The sequence below is a fragment of the Pyxicephalus adspersus genome, chromosome 3 (assembly GCF_032062135.1).
Source record: "Pyxicephalus adspersus chromosome 3, UCB_Pads_2.0, whole genome shotgun sequence".
NCBI lineage: Eukaryota > Metazoa > Chordata > Amphibia > Anura > Pyxicephalidae > Pyxicephalus > Pyxicephalus adspersus.
Genome location: NC_092860.1, coordinates 156,370,863 through 156,390,778, shown reverse-complemented (window position 1 = coordinate 156,390,778; position 19,916 = coordinate 156,370,863). Strand labels below are relative to the sequence as shown.

Below are 19,916 nucleotides of genomic sequence, written 5' to 3'. Positions count from 1 at the left end.
AGTGGAGGATTTTATAACCACATAGGGGGGTCAACTCCATCCTAATGGCCATGGTTTTGGAATGGGATGGCCAATAAGCTGACATAGGTCCAATGGTCAGGTGTGCACAATCCATTGGCCATGTTGTACAATAGAAATGTATTCTCCTTCCAGATTATTAATAAATGAACGATGTGGGATTTGATTCAAAACACTTTTAAATAAACAAACCAAAGCTATATATACAGTAAGCAGTGGAGAGTTTAATACTTGCGCTATAGAGAAGCTTTAGCATACCATGTCCCCATTTGTAGGACACAATCCTTTGATTGTCCCCAGCTTAGCTAGCACAAAACACAAAAACACTGGGCCTGATTTAATAAAACTCTCCATGGCTGGAATGGATTTCTTAAAAATCATTTGCTGTAGCAGATCCAATCTAAGTTTGTTGGATTACCCAGGTTCTCCCATGATGCTCTACGTAGAGCTTTAATAAATCAGACCCCTTGTGTGCACCATCAATGACTGGTAGAGTTTCACCATGCATTGGGAAAAAGCACATTTTGCATATAAAACGTGCAATTATATCTGTGCCTACTTACATACTTGTCAGGGCGTGCTCCTGGTGATACCTGTGCATCTTACAACCAGCCCTCTCCATGGTGGATCTCTCACTCTAATGTGCTAATATCTATCCAAGTTCTCCTTGTATATTGCCTTGGATGTGCTTTTCTATACTTGTGATCAAGCAACATACTTGTTTTTAGATGCTCTATCTGTTTTCTTGCTACCTAACCCCCGAGGAAGCGGTTTCGTCCTCGAAACGCGTCTGGAAAAAAACAAAGACTGGGATACCATGTTATCTATTGAATATTATATGCTAATATGAGAGCATTTTTTAGTCTTTTTGTATTCATTGTTATCAATATATTTTTTAATAAAACTTATTTGCTTTATTACTATGATGTCAGCAATTCGCTGATTATTCCTTCTTGCCCAGGTGGGTAAAAAGGTTGATTATTTGTTTGTTACTTGGGGATATAGTTATTGGGTTATTGTTCAGGGAACCCTGTGTTGCAGTATTGTTATTTTTGCAACCCCTACCAAAATAGAATATGTAGAAAAATGTCCTTCACACCGATGGTCTGCGTGAAGGTTGTCACTTTTTACCATGGTGGTGCAAATCCAATCCTTACAGACAGGTAAAAAGATCATTGGGGTCATTGGTTAGACCCCAAGGCACAGCTACAGCTAAAGGAACCTCCAGAAACCCCTAGAGGAACCTTATGGTTGAGAATGGCTGATGTGTACACAGAAGCAATGTCTTCCCAACCTTAACAACCATGACTATGAATATTGGTTTTCCTTGATAGTGTTTCCTGAACCCTTGACATATCTTCCAGGTCTTAGGGAACCCCTTCGGGTCCTTGTACCCATGTCACATGTCCCTGGCCCTTACTAATCACCCTTGATCCCCTAACACATGGCGCCATCACCCCAAGTATCAAACAGACATTGACGCATCCATCTAAATGTTTTCCTCTGACCTTGTAATGAATTCCAGTTTCTGCATTTGACTGCATTTTGCATTTTTCTTTTAATTGATTTGCTACGTTAGATTAACAATGAGATGAACACAAAACACTTTTGGAATATTAGGAAGGTTTTCTATTTCTTAATAAATGTAATTCTAAGAATTGATGAGACATTTCATTTACAATTTCATCTATGTCATCACGATTATTTATAATTGGGGTTTTTAAGTTTGTTTGATTTTTTTTACATCAGTCTGACCTAATACAAGAAGGATTTCTATATGACACCGGTTCAGGAACTGATAGATATCCGATTATTGTATACAGCTAGACAAAGTTTGCTCATGCTAAAGGGGCACTTTAAGCTGGAATTAGGCATGCAAGGTGGTAAGGCTCGGGTCCAAAAATGGACAATCATGCCGAAGTACAGTCTGCAACCTCACCGCAATGCAACCGCAATACAGTGAAACTGCATGCCCAAAATGTTGGCCAACAGCTTCTGATTGGTTGAATGGGAAAAGTTGGCAGTGGGGTTGAGTCTGAGCTACAATGCTATGCTATGGCCTCTCATTAGTTCTCATACAATGTAGAAATCTGATTGATGACCTAAAAATTGATACTATTGCTGTATATTGTCATTGGTCAGGAATTTTCTTCATGTAGAGGTCTCCTTTAGGTTGCCCCGTACTCTGCATCCCAAGAAGTTCCCCACTTCTTTGGTGTCGATGACCCCCTTAAAAAACTACATTCCCTTTCAAATGTCTTATTTCATGTATCTTGTATGAGCTGGAGAGGGAAGCTGGAAGCTGATTGGTTCCTCTGGGTGACAGGTACCCTTCAGCCCCATGGGGCAGTATAGACGAATATACAGAGACAATGTCTCTGCCCTTTGGGTTGTGCAGAGACGGCAGTGTGGGGGGTCTATTTCTGGAGGACTCTCGTTATATAAAGTGCCATCGTTTGTCATCACTTCACAGTGCATCTTAACGAGGAGCTCATAACACACCGCTAACAACCAGAGCTGGGACAGGCGTATGTGTGTGTGAAATGAACAATCAATGACAAAGCAGAAGAGCAATCAATGTTCACTCTACAGATGACACACCGGCCTCTGACCTGGCCCCATAAAATAAAACTTTAAGTATCTTTCAGTAACTCCATTCCAGTGACTGTGTCTAGGCCACAATGAAAACATCAGTCTGCTGCAGTCTGGAGGAAGAATTTCCTCAGTTTCTCTCACCCCAGCGACTGTAACATTGTAACAGTAATTTGATTGGCTGCACCTGTATGGCCATCTCTAAGCCCCTCCCACTAGGATCTGTCCAGGAATCCTTACGGTCGCCTCTTTACGGGTTGTCAGATTTACAGAGAATCAGAGGGAACGTCATGACCCAACAAGGGATGGCCGACCTCCCAGATTCTGGCCCTTATCCTTTTATAGAACCCACAGGGACTTTTAATGACAGGTGAGGACAGGTTTGTGGCACTGGGGTGACAATGAAGGAAGAGCGCATTGCATTCTGGGAACGGGAACTTAAATCATGATAAGTGCGAGTGAAATCCAATCACCATGACAACGCAGGCGGAAAATAAATCCAAGAAATGAGATTTTTGCGGCTGTGTCGGTTAACCTTTACATTCCTGACAATATTAGCACGGCTTTATTTAATTCCCATATGTGAGCTCTCACACCATAGGTCATGTGATCGGCATGAATGTTCAATATGTGTGGCTTATTGTTCACTGAAATGTGTTCTGGCCAAAAATAAAGGTTGGTCCGATCCTACAGCACCCATGACCCTAAATCTGAACTCACAATGGGTAAAAATCAATTTTATGTCCTTTGCAAACCCAGATATTACCTTGTATAAGGAGCTGAACTGTACATAGTCTGAGCAGATATGTGGGAGGAGCCTAATAGCCACACCCACCACAGGCTGCCTGTAGAGAACTACAGGACTGGGCCGAGACAAAACCAGTCACCCTGCACAGGAAGGGAGAGCAGCAGTGATTGGTCTTTATGGGAGGAAATTCCTTGGAATTATTTTATGCCAGATCTCTAGATCTGAATATGTAAAACCAGATTTAAATAAAAACCCTTCCTCGTGCCTTCTTTTGGCCCCATTGCTGCGCATAGGAGAGCGTCGGCTCTCATTCACCAAAACAGCATAATTTATATTCCCTTCCTTGGCCAATCACTGGCCACTTAGGGAATAAAAGGTGCTCTATGATTGGCCAAGAGAAGATGGCCATTGCTCCCTTGTCATAGAGCCAGTACCAGAAATAAACCGAGTCTCTTCTTAGCACAGTAATGGGGTAATGGGGGCGTCTTTGGAGGAAATGTTTTAACTTAGGAATATTTACTGATGGTGACTGGAGTTGTCCTAATCACGGGCTGGGGGATTTGATCCCAGAATAGGGACTGGTTTGGGAGCTCAGGCTTTGAAGACCCCAGGGGTCCTAGTTAATGGTTACCCATCTCTATTCTTCTCCTTTTTGTACAATATTGTAACAAGCTTCTAAAAGCCTTTTCACCACCTTTGATCCTCTCCGGGCCCCCCCTGCCGGCCCTGCACAAACACATATTGGCCCCTCTGGAAGGGTTTGGAGTTGCCCGCAACTGTGACAAGTTTTTCCACTTTGTAGTGAATGTTCCTGTGACATCCAGCAGCTGTATTAGTGTTCATGATGAATAGCCGCCCCATCCCTCAATTAGTAACAATGGGTCATTTGCACCTTTCTCCGGCCCTGGACCCCTGGCTGAGTTCTATTCAGTACCGGGAGGGAGCCAGCAGGGGGCCTCCAATCACACAGCCTGCAGCCCTCCCTCTGGATGCACAAAGGGGCCACAAGATTGCAGGTTCAAGTGACCCCATCAGAGAAGTCAAAAAGTAATCGCCGTACCTTAGTATTTTATACAATATATATATGTACAGCGCCATGGTATATGTCAGAGCTATATAAATGTATAATAATAGTGTGTGACTGTGAGGGGACATTAGAGTGTCAGCTCCTCGCATTCTGAATCATGTTTCAGGACAATTTGCTAAAATATTTTCATTTGCTTTGCATGAAGTATGTGTGGGACTATGACTGGGTGGGACGGATCAAAGGACCATCAATGGAGGATTGTTGGTCAATGGTGAACATAAGATCTCGACGTCATATTGATATTTCTCCGCTATATTTTAGTCTTCTGTGGAGTAGGCAGGAATTAAAACTCCTTTCAGTTTATTTTTGGTGGGTGTGTAGTTTACTATTTGGTAGTTGACCCTTCACTACCCATGCTGGAAACTCAACAAGAAGTGAGTAGAAGTCAACCAAAAAAAAAGGAGAAGTTCCACCACAGAGCTTTGGAAAGTTCCCCTCAACTTTTAATCCTGGGGACAAATGTAATATTTTGGGTTTCCCATCACTTTTTTATCATGGCACACATGCTCACCAGGACATAAATACTCTATATGGGCTAGCTATGGGCCCTCTACTTACATGGTTAGGCCTTGTTATGGGCAGTGATTGACTTCAATGTGTTTAGGTGTCAATGAAATGTAATGGGAGGTCATTAAAGTGGACAATATGGTGGCTAATTATTAATAGAACTTTCACTTGTTATTGAGGCCAATTACACAGAGGTGACAGCAGACACGAGACCCGGACTTCTCCAGACGAGTGTCATAAATCTCCTTCTCTGCCAAGCAGGACAACAAATCTCCTAAGTGTCCCCACGCTTCCAAAGGTCTAAGGCCGTTTCCTGTTCATTGGATCGTACTTTAGAATCAGTCATCAATCACTTTTGTAAATTTGACCTAATCAGGTTGGAAACATTCACAGATGGGTATTTATAAAGCTCTCGGATTTCTGTTTTCAGAAATATGTATCTCCATTTGTAATATATAAATCAAGAGAAAGCGATTGATTTGTATTGAAAACAAAGAATAGGTGTTGATGTTTCATTGATGGCGGTGTGTAATTGATTGACTTTAATGATTGATATTTATATTATACAAGTCAATTGAACTGCAAATCAATCAAAGATTTTTTTATGGCTGTAGAGGGCCAGCCTGCATTATTTGTTCCAAGTTTGTAATTTAATTTCCTTTACTTTTAAGGTCGGACCTGTGCTAAAACAATAGGATATGGGTGCTTTGCCTGGCTTCCTTCTACCAATACCAGTTCCCTGGCTGTCACCTATGAATTAGATAAGATTTGGATAGGAAAGTCAAGCTTACTGATTCCAGGTCAGAGGCTCAGAAAGTAGCAATGTCTTGGGATGAGCAGAGTTTATGGTATAATAAATACTCCAAATTCCATAATACATCCCACGCATAGGGTTCTGTCTAGAGCTGGTGGCCTTCTTTAGACAATTGTGTTTCAGGATTCTCCATCAATACAATATTTTTATTGGTTCCCATTTTACAGATCATACAATAATTATTATTGAAACAAATGCTAGTATGAATGCTTTCATATACCGTGTATGGCTGTTCTGCGATAAATGATCTCTTCTTACTGCTGAATATACACAACTTAATATACATTCGCTCCAGGCCTTGGTGTTGGGATGAATTAAGATGGATGAAGACCTTGGACATGGAACTAGATCTGGGAACAAGGAACAAAGAAGTTGGGGAAGATCAAACTGCTAGAGCTGAGGAAAGTTTAGTTTAAAATATTAGTTTGGCTTTAATTTGCTTATTCTGTACTTTATTCTGGTCATAGGGTCAGGTTGTATAGTGGATGTATGAAGAGGCAATACTAAATAAAGGGCATAAAGATGAGATGATAAAGACGAGATTATTATTATTATTATTATTATTAAGATGAGGCCATAGAGACGAGATCCTATAGATGAGACTATAAAGACGAGATCCTATAGACAAGATCATAAAGACGAGATCCTATAGACAAGATCATAAAGACGAGATCCTATAGACAAGATCATAAAGACGAGATCCTATAGATGAGGCCATAAAGATGAGAGCCTAGGGAGCAGGCCATAAGGATCAGACCCTACAGACGGGATCATTTAGACGAGACCCTACAGATGAAGCCATAAACATGAGAAAATAAAGACGAGACCATATAGATGGGACCCCAATGATGGGGTAATAAAGAGTGAACCCTAAAGACCAGACAATGAGATCATAAAGAGACGATAAAGAGGGGACGCTAAAGACAAAAACATAAATATGAGATAATAATGGTGAGACTAATAAGGCAAGACCCTACAGACGAGACTATAAACATGAGAAAAGGGACTATAAAGATGAGACCCCCAATGATGAGATAATAAAGACTGGATCCTAAAGAGGAAAGCCTAAATATAAAATTATAAAGATAAGACCATATGACGAGGCTGTAAAAACGGGACCCCTAAGACAAAACCATATAGATGAGACCATAAAGACAAAGCCATCAATTCGAGACCATATTAGGGAGGTCATATAGATGAGACCATAGAGATGAGATCATAAAAACAAGGGCATAAAGAGAAGAGAATAAAGACAACACCCCAAAACTGGAGCTAATAAAACGAGACCCTACACATAAAACCATAAAGACAAGAGCGTCAAAACGAGACCCCAAACATGAGACCCCATAGGTGAGACCCTATAGACAAGACCTCATAGACGAGACCCCAAAGACTAAAGCCAAAAATGGGACCTCAAAGACACGACCCCATAAGTGAGACCCCAAAGACTAAAGCCATGGACGAGACCCCATAGGTGAGACCCTATAGACGGAACCTTATAGACGAGACCCCATAAGTGAGACCCCAAAGACTAAAGCCATAGACAAGACCTCAAAGACGAGACCCCATAGGTGAGACCCTATAGACGGGACCTTATGGAGGAGAGCCCAAAGACTAAAGCCATAGACGAGACCTCAATGACGAGACCCCATAGACCAGGCCATAAAGATGAGCCGTTTCAGACAGAACCATGACCCTGAGAGATGGTAAAATGTAAAATGAGTCCCTCCCAACCCACTATCAGATAATCGTTTTTAAAAGAACCGTCCAATGACCGATGATTGGTGATCCTCAGGTCCCGTCTGGCAGATTCAGTTGGACCATTATTGTTTATGAGTTGTCACTTGGGTTCCTGATGGAGATTCCAAGTAGCTCTATCACACCACAACATCCAGACATGGTCCATTGCTGAGAAGCCATGGCATGCATATAGACAGGAAGTGAGTGCAAAGAGACTGCAGGAGATGAGAATGTTACAAATGTAAGTAAGTTAAGGTTTACTATGCTTTGCTATGTGATTCCATGTGGGATAAAGTGAATCTGGTTGAAGTTCAGGGTCTGTAGACGTGGGGTCAGCAGAAGACGGACTGGCTCAGTGATCTCTGTACAGCACTATGGTATATGTCAGAGCTATATAAATGTATATTAATAGTGTGTGACTGTGGGGGACATTAGAGTGTCAGCTCCTCTGTACAGAGACACATTTATAATTGGGTATTACTTTCAGGCAGATGACCCTTTAATTACTTACTTTAATTATCACAGCACCGCTGTATTTGATAATTTGTGCTGGCTGTCCTGGACACCCAGGGGCCACAATTTAAATGCAGATATCATATTTGGAATAGTTAGCTGGCAGCAGGAAATAGTTGTGAACAGAAGACGGGTTAAACATTAAACCCAATACAGTGGCTGGGAGCCATGGAGCAGGAGAGAGATGGATGGAAGCTGCAGGATGACAATGAAGGATGTCACATTGATTGACAGTTCAGCTGCTGCAGCAATCTCAGCTGTTCTATATCACCCCCTAGCTGCAGGCCTTGGTGCTGCAAGCATGCAGCAAAACATGCACAATTATGCTTTTACATTAATTAGCACCAGCTTGCATTTGTATTTTTAATATGCCATTTTAAGTGCATTTTCGACATCAACTATTCTTTCAGTAAAGGGTCAAAAAAAGGGTCAGTTTTTAACCTGCCTCTTGCTGCTGTATTTTTGACCTTAGCTTCATATGCACATTATATTGTTTCCTGATCCTGCAAAAAAAATGTAGTGAGCTTCTTTAAAGCTGCACAAAATTTATTTTTGTAATTATATATATGTTCCTCAATAATACCAAGTTTATAAATCCCCTTTGTAGGCACCAAATACCTGTTATTACCATATAAAAGTAGAAGCAGCATCATCCCTGTGCTGTACATAGCCTGTGCAGCGAACAAAGCTGTGGGAGGGGCTTATAAGACCCACCCATTCCAGGCTGCCTGCAGGTAACTAAAGGAGGGGGCGGAGACAAGACCAGTCACCCTGCACATAGAGAGACACCTGCAATGACTGGTCTGTATTACAGGAAGTTCCTGCACAGGCAGGGATTACTGCACCAATCCCATAGAAATACTGAAAGCACCCCAAATCAGAATAAACATTGTTCTTGTAGAATTTTTCCCATCCAGGAGTTTGTGTTCTATGGCAGTTTTGTGAAGCCTAGCTTAAACGTTCCGAGCTGAGTGCTACAGGACACTTAAACCCCGACCACGCAGGAGTTAAGCCAATCGCCGTCTGGCGTCTATACATTCTGAATAGCCACGTGGGATCCGTGTAATATACCGGCATTAAAGATATTTTTATAGCCCTTACATAATAGCCGGCTCTCCGTCCAGAGGTTGCCCAGCTCCGCGGCACGCTGCTAAAGCCGTAATGAAAGAGCGCACCGCCGTGCCGAACAAAGCTTGTTCTCAAGTAGACATATATAGCTCCGAGTCCCATATAATCCCCCATTAACCCTTCGCGTCCATATTTTTATTTATTCTTTAAATTGCAAGCCAGCCCCATGGCACACAGTTTTGCCCCTTCTCCAGCACTGAGCAGTCCTCAGGACCTTGGCACCAGTCACTGCATTATCAGAGAATTGCCATTAAGCACGGTTAGGTCTGGTTCAGAAGGAAAGTTGTACCTGTGAGAATAGAAAAGGATTCTGTTGCTCACCTTCAGTGCACCATCAAGCTTCGTTCTTTGTGGACTTAGCAAACAGAAATGAACAAAGTGACCAAACTCGATGGTGTCTTTATCAACCCGATGTATCAGCATGGAAATCGGAGTACAGCAAAGTGAAAGTAATTGTTTTGATAATTATAGGTATTATTTTTAATAGGGTTCTGTTCTTAAAAGTTTTAATGGTGTGGCAAATGCATTGGAGCTTTCATTCAACCTGGAAGACTGAGGACATCTTGAGGTGGAGAAGCAGTACTGCAGGGGGACAGGGCTGTAGAGGAGGTGAACATTGCAAAGTTATAGTAAGGCTATAATTCCAAAACAGAACATGTAAAAGGTGGCCACCAATGTATCAGAGGCAAAGGGGAGCCTTTTGCGAGCTACAAGGGCCACATACTGTAATGGACACCAACTGTACAATCAGAATGCTTAATTACCCACTATGGAGTCACTTTGTTTACTGATGGCAAGACCAGCAAACCTTTATTAGTAAGATGCCTTATTCAGGTCATACAGGGCAGTTTATCAGTATTTTGGGGCCCTATATAACCATTGTGGCCCTATATAACCATTGTCTGCAGACCAGAACCCAGAGCAGCTCCCAACAAGTAATAACAGGTGGTATTAATATAATATGAAGCCACACCACTAGGTGGCAGCAGGGAATAGACTTATTCTCATATAAAACTATTCCACTCACTGGGCTATGATTGGTTGTTGTCACTTCTTTTTCTGTATGTGAGGGGCAGAAAACAACCTGTGGTGGGTGTGTCTGGGAATCCAGCAATCCAAGCCGGTGTTCGCAGATTTTCAGACTGCCATCATGGCGGTGGGGAGGGGGAGTGAAGCAGGTTATATATCAGGTTTATATAACCCGTCGCTCCATGCAGGGATCCTATCAGCTGCAGACGTGTGATGTTCTGACATGTTTTTCCATTGATCGTGGATGTGGTACGCCGTGTGGCGATCTGCTCATTAATCAGAACTCGGCTTAGTCATCTAGCTGATGGATTCTGGTGGAGAAAGTTAATGAAAAGTGCGCTGACCCATTAATTTAGCAGAGAGGTCCAGTAACCTACAAGCATCCCTGCCGTTCACCCTACGATGTCTTATTCATGGTCTGAAAAACCAGGCCAAGCTGGTGACAACGAGTGGTTAATAGTCCACAGGGAGGATGGAAATGGCAATAATAGGATGAAAAGGAGTACTCCGAAAATCTTCCATCCTCCGCTCAGCATACTGACATCCCCCAGACTTTACCAGAGGGTGCAAATCTAATTTGGGGGACTGTCCCTTTTCATACCCCACAACTGCCCCTGATGTGGAGGGACTGTCCCTCTTCATACCCCACAACTGCCCCTGATTTCTAGGGATTGCCCCTCCTCATATCCCCTTACTGCCCCTGATTTGGGGGAACTGTCCTCTTCATACCCCTAACTGCCCCTGATTGGGAGGGACTGTCCCTCTTCATACCCCACAACTGCCCCTGATTTCTAGGGATTGCCCCTCCTCATTTCCCTTACTGCCCCTGATTTTGGGGGACTGTCCTCTTCATACCCCCATCTGCCCCTGATTTGTAGGGACAATAGTGACCTTATAGATGTCTCAGTAAGGAGAACCTGTCACCTGCCCTATGTTTGACATACGATGAATGGAAGGAGAAGAATAAAGGACACCTCTTCCCTCTGACCCTGGGAAATGATGTGTGCAGCTCCGGAGTTCTCCATGTGTCTCCCCCATTGTATAAGATACACTGGTTACCAATCCATCCCGTGCAAGCTCCAGATCACAATAAAGAGAACATTCACCCCACCTGACATTGTGTGAATCCACCGTGGATTCCCCTCTAACATTGTATTTTAATAACTCATGATGCTCCCGTAACCCTATGTGCTCCAGTGACTCATGGTGCTCCCGTAACCCTATGTGCTCCAGTGACTCATGGTGCTCCAGTAACCTTATGTGCTCCAGTGACTCTTGGTGCTCCCGTAACCCTATGTTCTCCAGTGACTCTTGGTGCTCCAGTGATCCTGTGTACTCCAGTGACTCTTGGTGCTATGTTCTCCAGTGACTCTTGGTGCTTCAGGGACCCTGTGTGCTCCAGTGACTCATGGTGCTCCCGTAACCCTATGTGCTCCAGTGACTCATGGTGCTCCAGTAACCCTATGTGCTCCAGTGACTCTTGGTGCTCTAGTAACCCTATGTGCTCCAGTGACTCTTGGTGCTCCAGTGACTCTTGGTGCTATGTTCTCCAGTGACTCTTGGTGCTCCAGTGACCCTGTGTGCTCCAGTGACTCTTGGTGCTCTAGTAACCCTGTGTACTCCAGGTACTCTTGGTGCTCTAGTAACCCTATGTGCTCCAGTTACTCTTGGTACTCTAGTAACCCTATGTGCTCCAGTGACTCTTGGTGCTCCAGTGACTCTTGGTGCTATGTTCTCCAGTGACTATTGGTGCTCCAGGGACCCTGTGTACTCCAGTGACTCTTGGTGCTCTAGTAACCCTGTGTGATCCAGTGACTCCGGGTACTCCAGTGACGCTCTGTGTCCTAGTGGCACCCTAAGCTCCAATGACCCTTGGTGCTCCAGTCCTCCAGTAACCATGTGTGTTCTGGAAACATTCTAAATTCTAGAGATTTTGTGTGTTCCATTGTCCTCTGTGTTCCAGTGATCCTGAATGCTTTAGTAACCCTCTATGCTCCAGTGACTTCAGTAACCTTTTGTGCTCAGGTTATCGAGATATGTGGTTTCTAGTGACCTTCTGATCTTCAGGGACCCTGTGTACATTCATTGTGTTCCAGTAACCCTAATGTGCCTGTGACTTTCTGTGCTCCAGGTGACCCTGTGTGTTCTAGCGACTTACTGTTCTCCTTTGTGCTCCATTGACTCTGAGTGCTCAAGTGACCTTCTGTGCTCTACTGACCCTGAGAGAGCCAGTGACCCTTTGAGCTCCATTTACCCTTTGTGTTCTAGTGACCTTGCCTTTAGCAACGCTTTGTGCTCTAGTGAACCTCTGTGCTCCATTGACCCTTTGTGATCTGATGACTCTTTATGCTACAGTGACCCTCTGTATTTCAGCCAACCATCGTGATCTAGTAACATTTATTATTCCTCTACCCTTTGAGCACCAGATACCCTTTGTTCCAACGACCCTTTGCTCCAGTGACCCTTCGTGCTCCAGTGACACAATACTACAGTGGTCACAAGATTGCTAAAAATACTAGGCTTATAAAGTATTTTAAAACTTTGACTCACAAAATACCAGTTGTCATAGGGACGGATGGGACTGCTGACGCTTTTGATGACCTTCCGGCTGCTGAAAATTTTGGACGAGCTGACCCCGTTACTCATAAACAATGGGGTGATCCAAATAATTGAAGTGATTATCCTGCGATGTGCTCCTGTGTCCTACCATCCACATAGAAGCTAGCAGTCACATCGTAATTTATGAACAGCAATCACCATAATTTACAATTATAATGACAATTAATTACATTCTACCTGAGAGATTACAATGCAGGTTGGCATTCTACTGGGCATTCAGCCATTTCTTTTCATTGTGTCAAAATGAAAAAAACAACAACTTTACAAGCTCATTCATTAAAGACCACGTGGTGTTTGTCACTTGTACCAGGCAGATGGCTGACACTCTCTGCCCAGTTGCGGAGGAGAATTGATACGGATTCATCCATTTGTCTTTTACCGCCCCCTAGAGGCTGAGACAAGGCAATACATAGACTTTTAAATAGACCTCAGAAGTCTACAATTCACAATATACATTAACAGGATCATTTCCAACAAAGCTCCATTATACTTGGGTGAGGCCACAGAGTAAAAAAAGCCTGTTCCCTGACAGCATGCTGCATAGAAGATTATTTGTCCTCTATGTAGAAGCAGCAGTCTCTGTGCAGAGGTCTGATATGTCCCCTAGCTCAGTAGACCAATAGATTTGGAACCTGCACAGTTCATGCACGCTAATAAAATCAAGTTCTGGCATAGCAGGAGGGATGCTGAACAAAATGGAATGTAATAACACCAACCTAGCCTAGAATATTAGGACAAAATGGAGTGTAAAAACACCAACATAACCTAGAATATTCATTCTGCTGCATTCAGTTTATGTTGCACTTTGCTGTAGGCAGTTATTTTCTTCTCTGGCCATTTCATTTTATAATTCCTCTCCAGTCTGTCAATCTCTAGTGATCACAATGGTAACAGAAGTGAACTCAATGACATGTCAATACAATGCTCAGTAGGTTAACACTGCCACCTACAGGCTGTTTTGTACCTGATCATGTTTGAGTTTCAGCTTGTCATCTCCACTTTGATTAGTAGGTGCACAGCACATGGTTACTGAATAGCTGATATATAATAAAGAGACCATGTTAACAATTTGCAGGGAATAGCTTAGCTCAGGAAAAATAGTATTTAAAATGCTTGCAGCCACAAAAATACAGATTTTGGATATTTTAACAGTGAGCCCTGCCATAATTTATTGCTGAAAACTATACATATGTAATAGAGGTTTTTCCTTGCCATGGCTAAGATGGTTAATGTGACTATTCTCAGATTTTTTTAATTACTATACTGATATTAGAATATATAGTTACGTAGTACATTTCTCTTACATGGACACATTTCTCGAACAAGGAAACAGTTCTCCAACATGAGCACATTTACATGACATGGACACATTTCCCAAACATGGGTACATTTCTCCAACACGGACACATTACCCCAGCACGGACACATTTCTTTAACATCGAGCCATTTCCCCAACATGGTCACATTTCCCCTATATTTGCACATTTATCCCACATATACACATTTACCAAAAATAGACACATTTCCATAATACGGACACATTTACCCAAAATTTGCACATTACCCAGTCATGGTCACATTTACCCTATACGGACACATTTCCCAAACATGGGTACATTTCTCCAACACGGACACATTACCCCAACATGGAAACTTTTCTCCAACATGAATACATTACCCCAAAATAGACACATTTATATAATATGGACACATTTTCAAAACATGAAGACACATTTCTCCAACATGGTCACATTTCCCCTATAAGGACACATTTCCCTGACATGGATACATTTTTTTTCAACATGGATACATTTACCCTAAATGGACACATTTATATGTTATGAACAGATCTCCTCGAAATTTGCACATTTGCCCAACATGGACACATTTCTCTGACATGGGCACATTTGCCCAACAAGGACAAGTTTTGGCAACATAGACATATTTCCCCATCATGGACACATTTACAAAACATGGACAAGTTTCCCCGACATGGATACATTTCTCCAACACAGACACATTTCCCAGGACATTATCTGCATGGAGTTTGCAAATTCTCCCCGTGTCTGCGTGGCTTTCCTCCCACATCCCAAAAACATGCGCTAAGGGTAATGGGCTTCTCCCCTAAATAGACTATAATAATGACATATGACTATGGTAGGGACGTTAGATTGTGAGCTCCTTTGAGGGACAGCTAGTGACATGACTATGGACTTTGTACAGCGCTGCGTAATATGATAGCACTATATAAATACTGTGTATTAATAATAATAAATAGCACTGCAAAGGCCAGAGTGCTAACCTCTGAGCCCCCATGCTGCATGTGTACTCATTTTCCCAACATTGTCACATTTACCTGACATGAACACATTTCCCAGCAAGTACACAATTCTCCAACAAGAATACATTTCTCCAAAATGGAATACTTTCCCCGACATGGACACATAAGTGGGGGTTAGTTGCTTTTATTACTGCAATGTTTATTGCAGTCTTTGAACCTGAGAGCTGGGACCTTTGATGGCTATTTGAGGGACAGTGGTGACCCCATAGCAGGAAGTGCCTGATGGAACACTTTTCATGGCAGGATTATTTTAAAATAAGGAGAATCCTTTAGATTAATAAAAATTATTTTTAATTGAATAAAGTTTATGAGATTTTTCTTGTGATCTGCTTTTCCTTACACGAGCTGCCTCTCCATTTTGTAGTCACGCACCCCCATCAGAGCATCTAAAGGGACCCATGCAGGATCCTAGGGCCCAGTAGATGTTACAGGGGCCCAGCTACATCTTCAATTCTCTGTAGGATGGTGCACCTGCCCGTTGCGTTATAACGGGAGCATAGATCAGTAGCCAGTTCGGGTTTATTAGGGCCATGGCGGTAGGGATAACGGGTACAATATGGGCCCATATGCATAGCAATAGGCCCTTCACCCCCTTCCGCAGGGGAGCCTTGGAGAATGTTGGGGCCCTGGACCCTGAAATATATGGCAGTACCAGTACATTGAAAATGGGATCCTTATCATAGATTGTAAGCTCTTCGGGCCAGGGTCCTCTCCTCCTGTATCACTGTCTGTCTTAGTCTGTCATTTGCAATCCCTATTTAATGTACAGCGCTGCATAATATGTTGGCGCTAAATAAATACTGCTTAATAATATTATTATTAACAATAATAATAAAAATAATAGGGATGCGGGGCCCATTTCCTCCTTTACCGTCTCTGACCCTCATATGCTGGGGAAGATTATGACATTTAATGGTAGCGTTGTCAATTGACATGCTATAAATTACCCAATAGATTGTCAGCTCTTGGGCCCATTTTGGAGCGCTGTGTACAGAATAGACATTACATATACTGGGATTGGAATCTGATTGATGATCCTATTGAGTATTATTATCCCTGAGCTGCAATTGTCTATATGCAGGATACGAATATTAATTATTATCAGGCAGGAGGAGTCATTGTCACTGTATGACCCCTGCAGGTGATGCTCATACCGATCGCTATGGGCTCGGTGCATTATCGCATCCTGCAAGACACGGTCAGCGCAGCCAGAGAATTTAGGGAGTGTGTGCAAATACACCGCGCCGGGGGGAAACGTAAACTCCGCCCTACACCCGGCGGTGGGGTGTATCCAGCAGCTTGGGTTGTGGTGAGATTATTTTCATGTTGGGGTGAATGTATGACGTCGGATAGGGTGAATAAATGGAGGAATGTTAGGTGTGATGTGTGTGCTGGAGGGTGTATTGGGTGACGGTCCCTGGTCCGGTGCACATCTGGGCATTGCTGAAGGTCCCATGCAGACATTGCAGCCATCTATAATAAGAGGGGGACCCTGCATTTCTGGGGTGCCACACACAAGGTAAGCTGGGCCTGCATCCTAGCACAGCAGGGTAATGCCAAGCTGATGGGGGGAGAGGAAGGAGGAGGGAAGACCCTGTAGAAAAAAAGAAAAGGTCTGCAGACATGGAGGCAATGCAGACTCATCATCCCTCTGTGCATCATTCCCAATGAAGGCGCCTGGCACAGGGCACAAGCTGCACCGCCTTGGCATGAATGGCATTGGCAAGGAAGGAAAAGGGGGGGTAATTAGCATTCCATCGCCCACCGGGGTGCCAATCCCAGCGCCCACCGGGGACCGGGCCATTGGTGAAGCATGTGCAGACGTTACCCTTGGGGATGCAATAATGCTCATTTAAATGACACCTATGTACCATCCTTTTTTGCAGGGGTGGGGGTCAGCGTTGAGTCTCCGGGGGGCCACTGACACGTCGCCGCAGCTGAAGGAGTCGCCAATTTTTTGCATCGTTGATCAGGAGAAGAGGATTGTGCAGCGCCATGCATGAGGTGGGTGACATGGCAGCTAATAATGCCAATTATGGGATCAGGGGATTAGGAAGGACGGGGAGGGGGGGTCCTGGCACATCTAAGGATGGTGAGGTGTGCTGGAACGAGGCAATGGGATACCGAGAATTCCGAGCATTGACCCTGCCTGGACCCGGGGGGCATCTTCTACCCCTTATATAAATGTCACATCCATACCTGTCACCTGCGTAATCTATAATCATACCTAAGCTGCAATAACAGGCTCCTTCTAGAGCTAACCCATGGCTTGGGTCATGTGACTGGAAGAAAACGGGGTCACGCATGGCCATAAGACGGGTTCTTGTAGAACAGGCATTAGGTGACACAAACTATGGGTACACCGACTGCCCCCCAACTTGGTATTTTGCATGGTTTTTATACTTTGATTGCATTTCATTGCTGCTGATCGCCTGCGGCCCTTTAAGGTCGCTTGCAGTGCCTGCATGTGCTCGCTCCGGCATAGGCTGCATGGCAGGATTTCCAGTGACAACCCGGAATATTTCCATAGACATTACTGGGTGACAACGTAGGAGATCAATTGGTAGTCAGTGACATAGCGTTGTCACCTTACATCAGGAAGTGTTTGTGTGGCAGGATCAGCAGGTGTTCGTTGAATGAAAGCTGATGAAATGACATTAACAAGTATATGACAGATCATTGATTGGGTGTAAATCTGTGCACATATTATAATGCAGTTATATATTTATTCAAATGTATTTGTCCCGTCTTCATGAAGATGAATGCTGATAGGAGGAGAAGGAGTGACATGAACAGAGGGATGAGCTTATTAGTTTGCTGCTGCTCCCTCACTGTCCAATCATAGGCTGTTGATGTGGCCATGTGACCAGACTGTAAAGAAAGGTCAGGTTGTGTGGCAGAGCAGTATAAATCTCAGAACTGGTAGGTAAAATGCTATATGTTGTATATGTAATTCCTGCAATTAGATGTCAGTGAGCTGATTGATGTCAGATTGATTAACAATTATATATTTGCAATATAAATGCATCATGGTGGCGCAGTGGTTAGGTCTTTGCAGCGCTGGGTCCCAGGTCGCAATCCTGGCCAGGACATTATCTGCATGGAGTTTGTAGGTTCCCCCAGTGTTAGTGCAGGTTTCCTCCCACATCCAAAAACATGCAGTTAGGGTAATTGGCTTCCCCCCAAAATTATCCTTAGACTGTGATAATGACATATGACTTTGGTAGGGACATTAGAGTGTGAGCTCTGAGGGACAGCTAGTCACATGACTATGGACTTTGTACAGCGCTTGGGAATATGTCGGCACTATATAGATACTGTGTATTAATAATGATATATTGGAGAGAGTAGGGAATGGTTTAAGCCCTCACATTTTTTAATATTCATCCATATGTGTCCACATAGAGAGATTTTCATCTACTTCCGGTTTTCAGACACAACAGGAAGTGGCAGGAAATGTCTCCTCTGGTTGGCACATATTGGAAGATGATGGCAAATATTCCCCATTCTGCCCAATAAAGGCAATAGGGGAGGTAACATTTTTTTTGGTGGTTTTTAAGGGCAGACAGGCTGAAAATTGCCCCCAAGAATTGTGTGTGTACATATCATTATCTTGGACCCCTTTAAATAACGTTCACACCGGTGAATCTCATAATGCTGGCAGTGCGGCTGGACCACCATCTATCCAAGCTTGGAGCTCACCGTTATTTATTTCAGGGATGAAAGCCAGAGATGTGATTGGTTGGGGTTATGGCGTGAGTGGTGGGGTGTAGGCGCCCCAGAAACTCAGCCACCACTAAAGAGCCCCAAATACCCCCCTAAAAAATAATCGTACATTGCATATCATTATTCATCTATAGAATATAATTCTCATGCATGGTGGGGCTGCGGTGTGATGAGCACTTCCTGTGAGGTCAGAGAGGGGTAGGTAGGTTATCATATGTGAGGGTATAGGTAAGTAGGTAGGTGAGGTATTAGAGAGGCAGATCAGGTAATAAAACAAGGTAAGTTATAAAGTTGTGAGGTTGTTGGCAAGTAATTAGGTGAGATGATAGAGAGGTAGGTAGGTTATAATATATGGGGTATTACAGAGGTAGGTAGGTTATACTGTGATGAGGTAAAAGAGATTTGGATTGCTTAAAAGAACAAGGTGGGTTATAATGTGAAGGGGTTGTATGAAAGAAGGTAGGTGAGGTAATGGAGAGGTAGGTATAATGGATGAGGTAATGGGGAGGTAGGTGGGTTTTATTGGATGGGGGATTAAAGGGAGTTAGGTATATTGGATGGGGTAATGGAGAGGTAGGTGGGTAATAATGGATGGGATAACGCAGAGGTAGGTGGGTAATAATGGATGGGGTAATGGAGAGGTAGGTATAATGGATGGGGTAATGGAGAGGTAGGTATAATGGATGGGGTAATGGAGAGGTAGGTGGGTAATAATGGATGGGGTAATGGAGAGGTAGGTAAAATGGAGAGGTTATAACGAGGAGGGTTAAAAAATTAGATAATTTAAAAGAGCAAGGTAGGTTATAATGTGATGAGGTTGTAGGTAAGTAGGTTATAATGTAGTGAAGTTGTAGAAAATATGTAGGTGATAGTTTAGTAAGGTAGGTAGGTAGGTAGGTTATAATTGTGCTGACTTTGTAGGTAAGTAGGTAGGTTAATAGATGGTGAGATATGTGAAGGGTATTGAGGACTGGGTTTAGTGGGGTAGTAGGTAGGTAGGTAGGTTGTACTGTAGTTGGTAGGTAGGTAGGTTGTACTGTAGTAGGTATGTAGG

At 43.3% G+C, this 19,916-nt stretch overlaps 1 protein-coding gene across 1 annotated transcript in view; it reads left to right on the top strand.

The window, feature by feature from the left end:
* Positions 1-16,774: 16,774 nt before the first annotated feature.
* FBXO41 (F-box protein 41) overlaps positions 16,775-19,916 on the top strand; it is a 40,591-nt gene continuing 37,449 nt past the window's right edge. The window contains exon 1 of the mRNA XM_072406746.1: positions 16,775-17,140. The gene's annotated coding sequence lies outside the window, so the exon portion shown is untranslated. The remainder of the gene's footprint in view (positions 17,141-19,916) is intronic.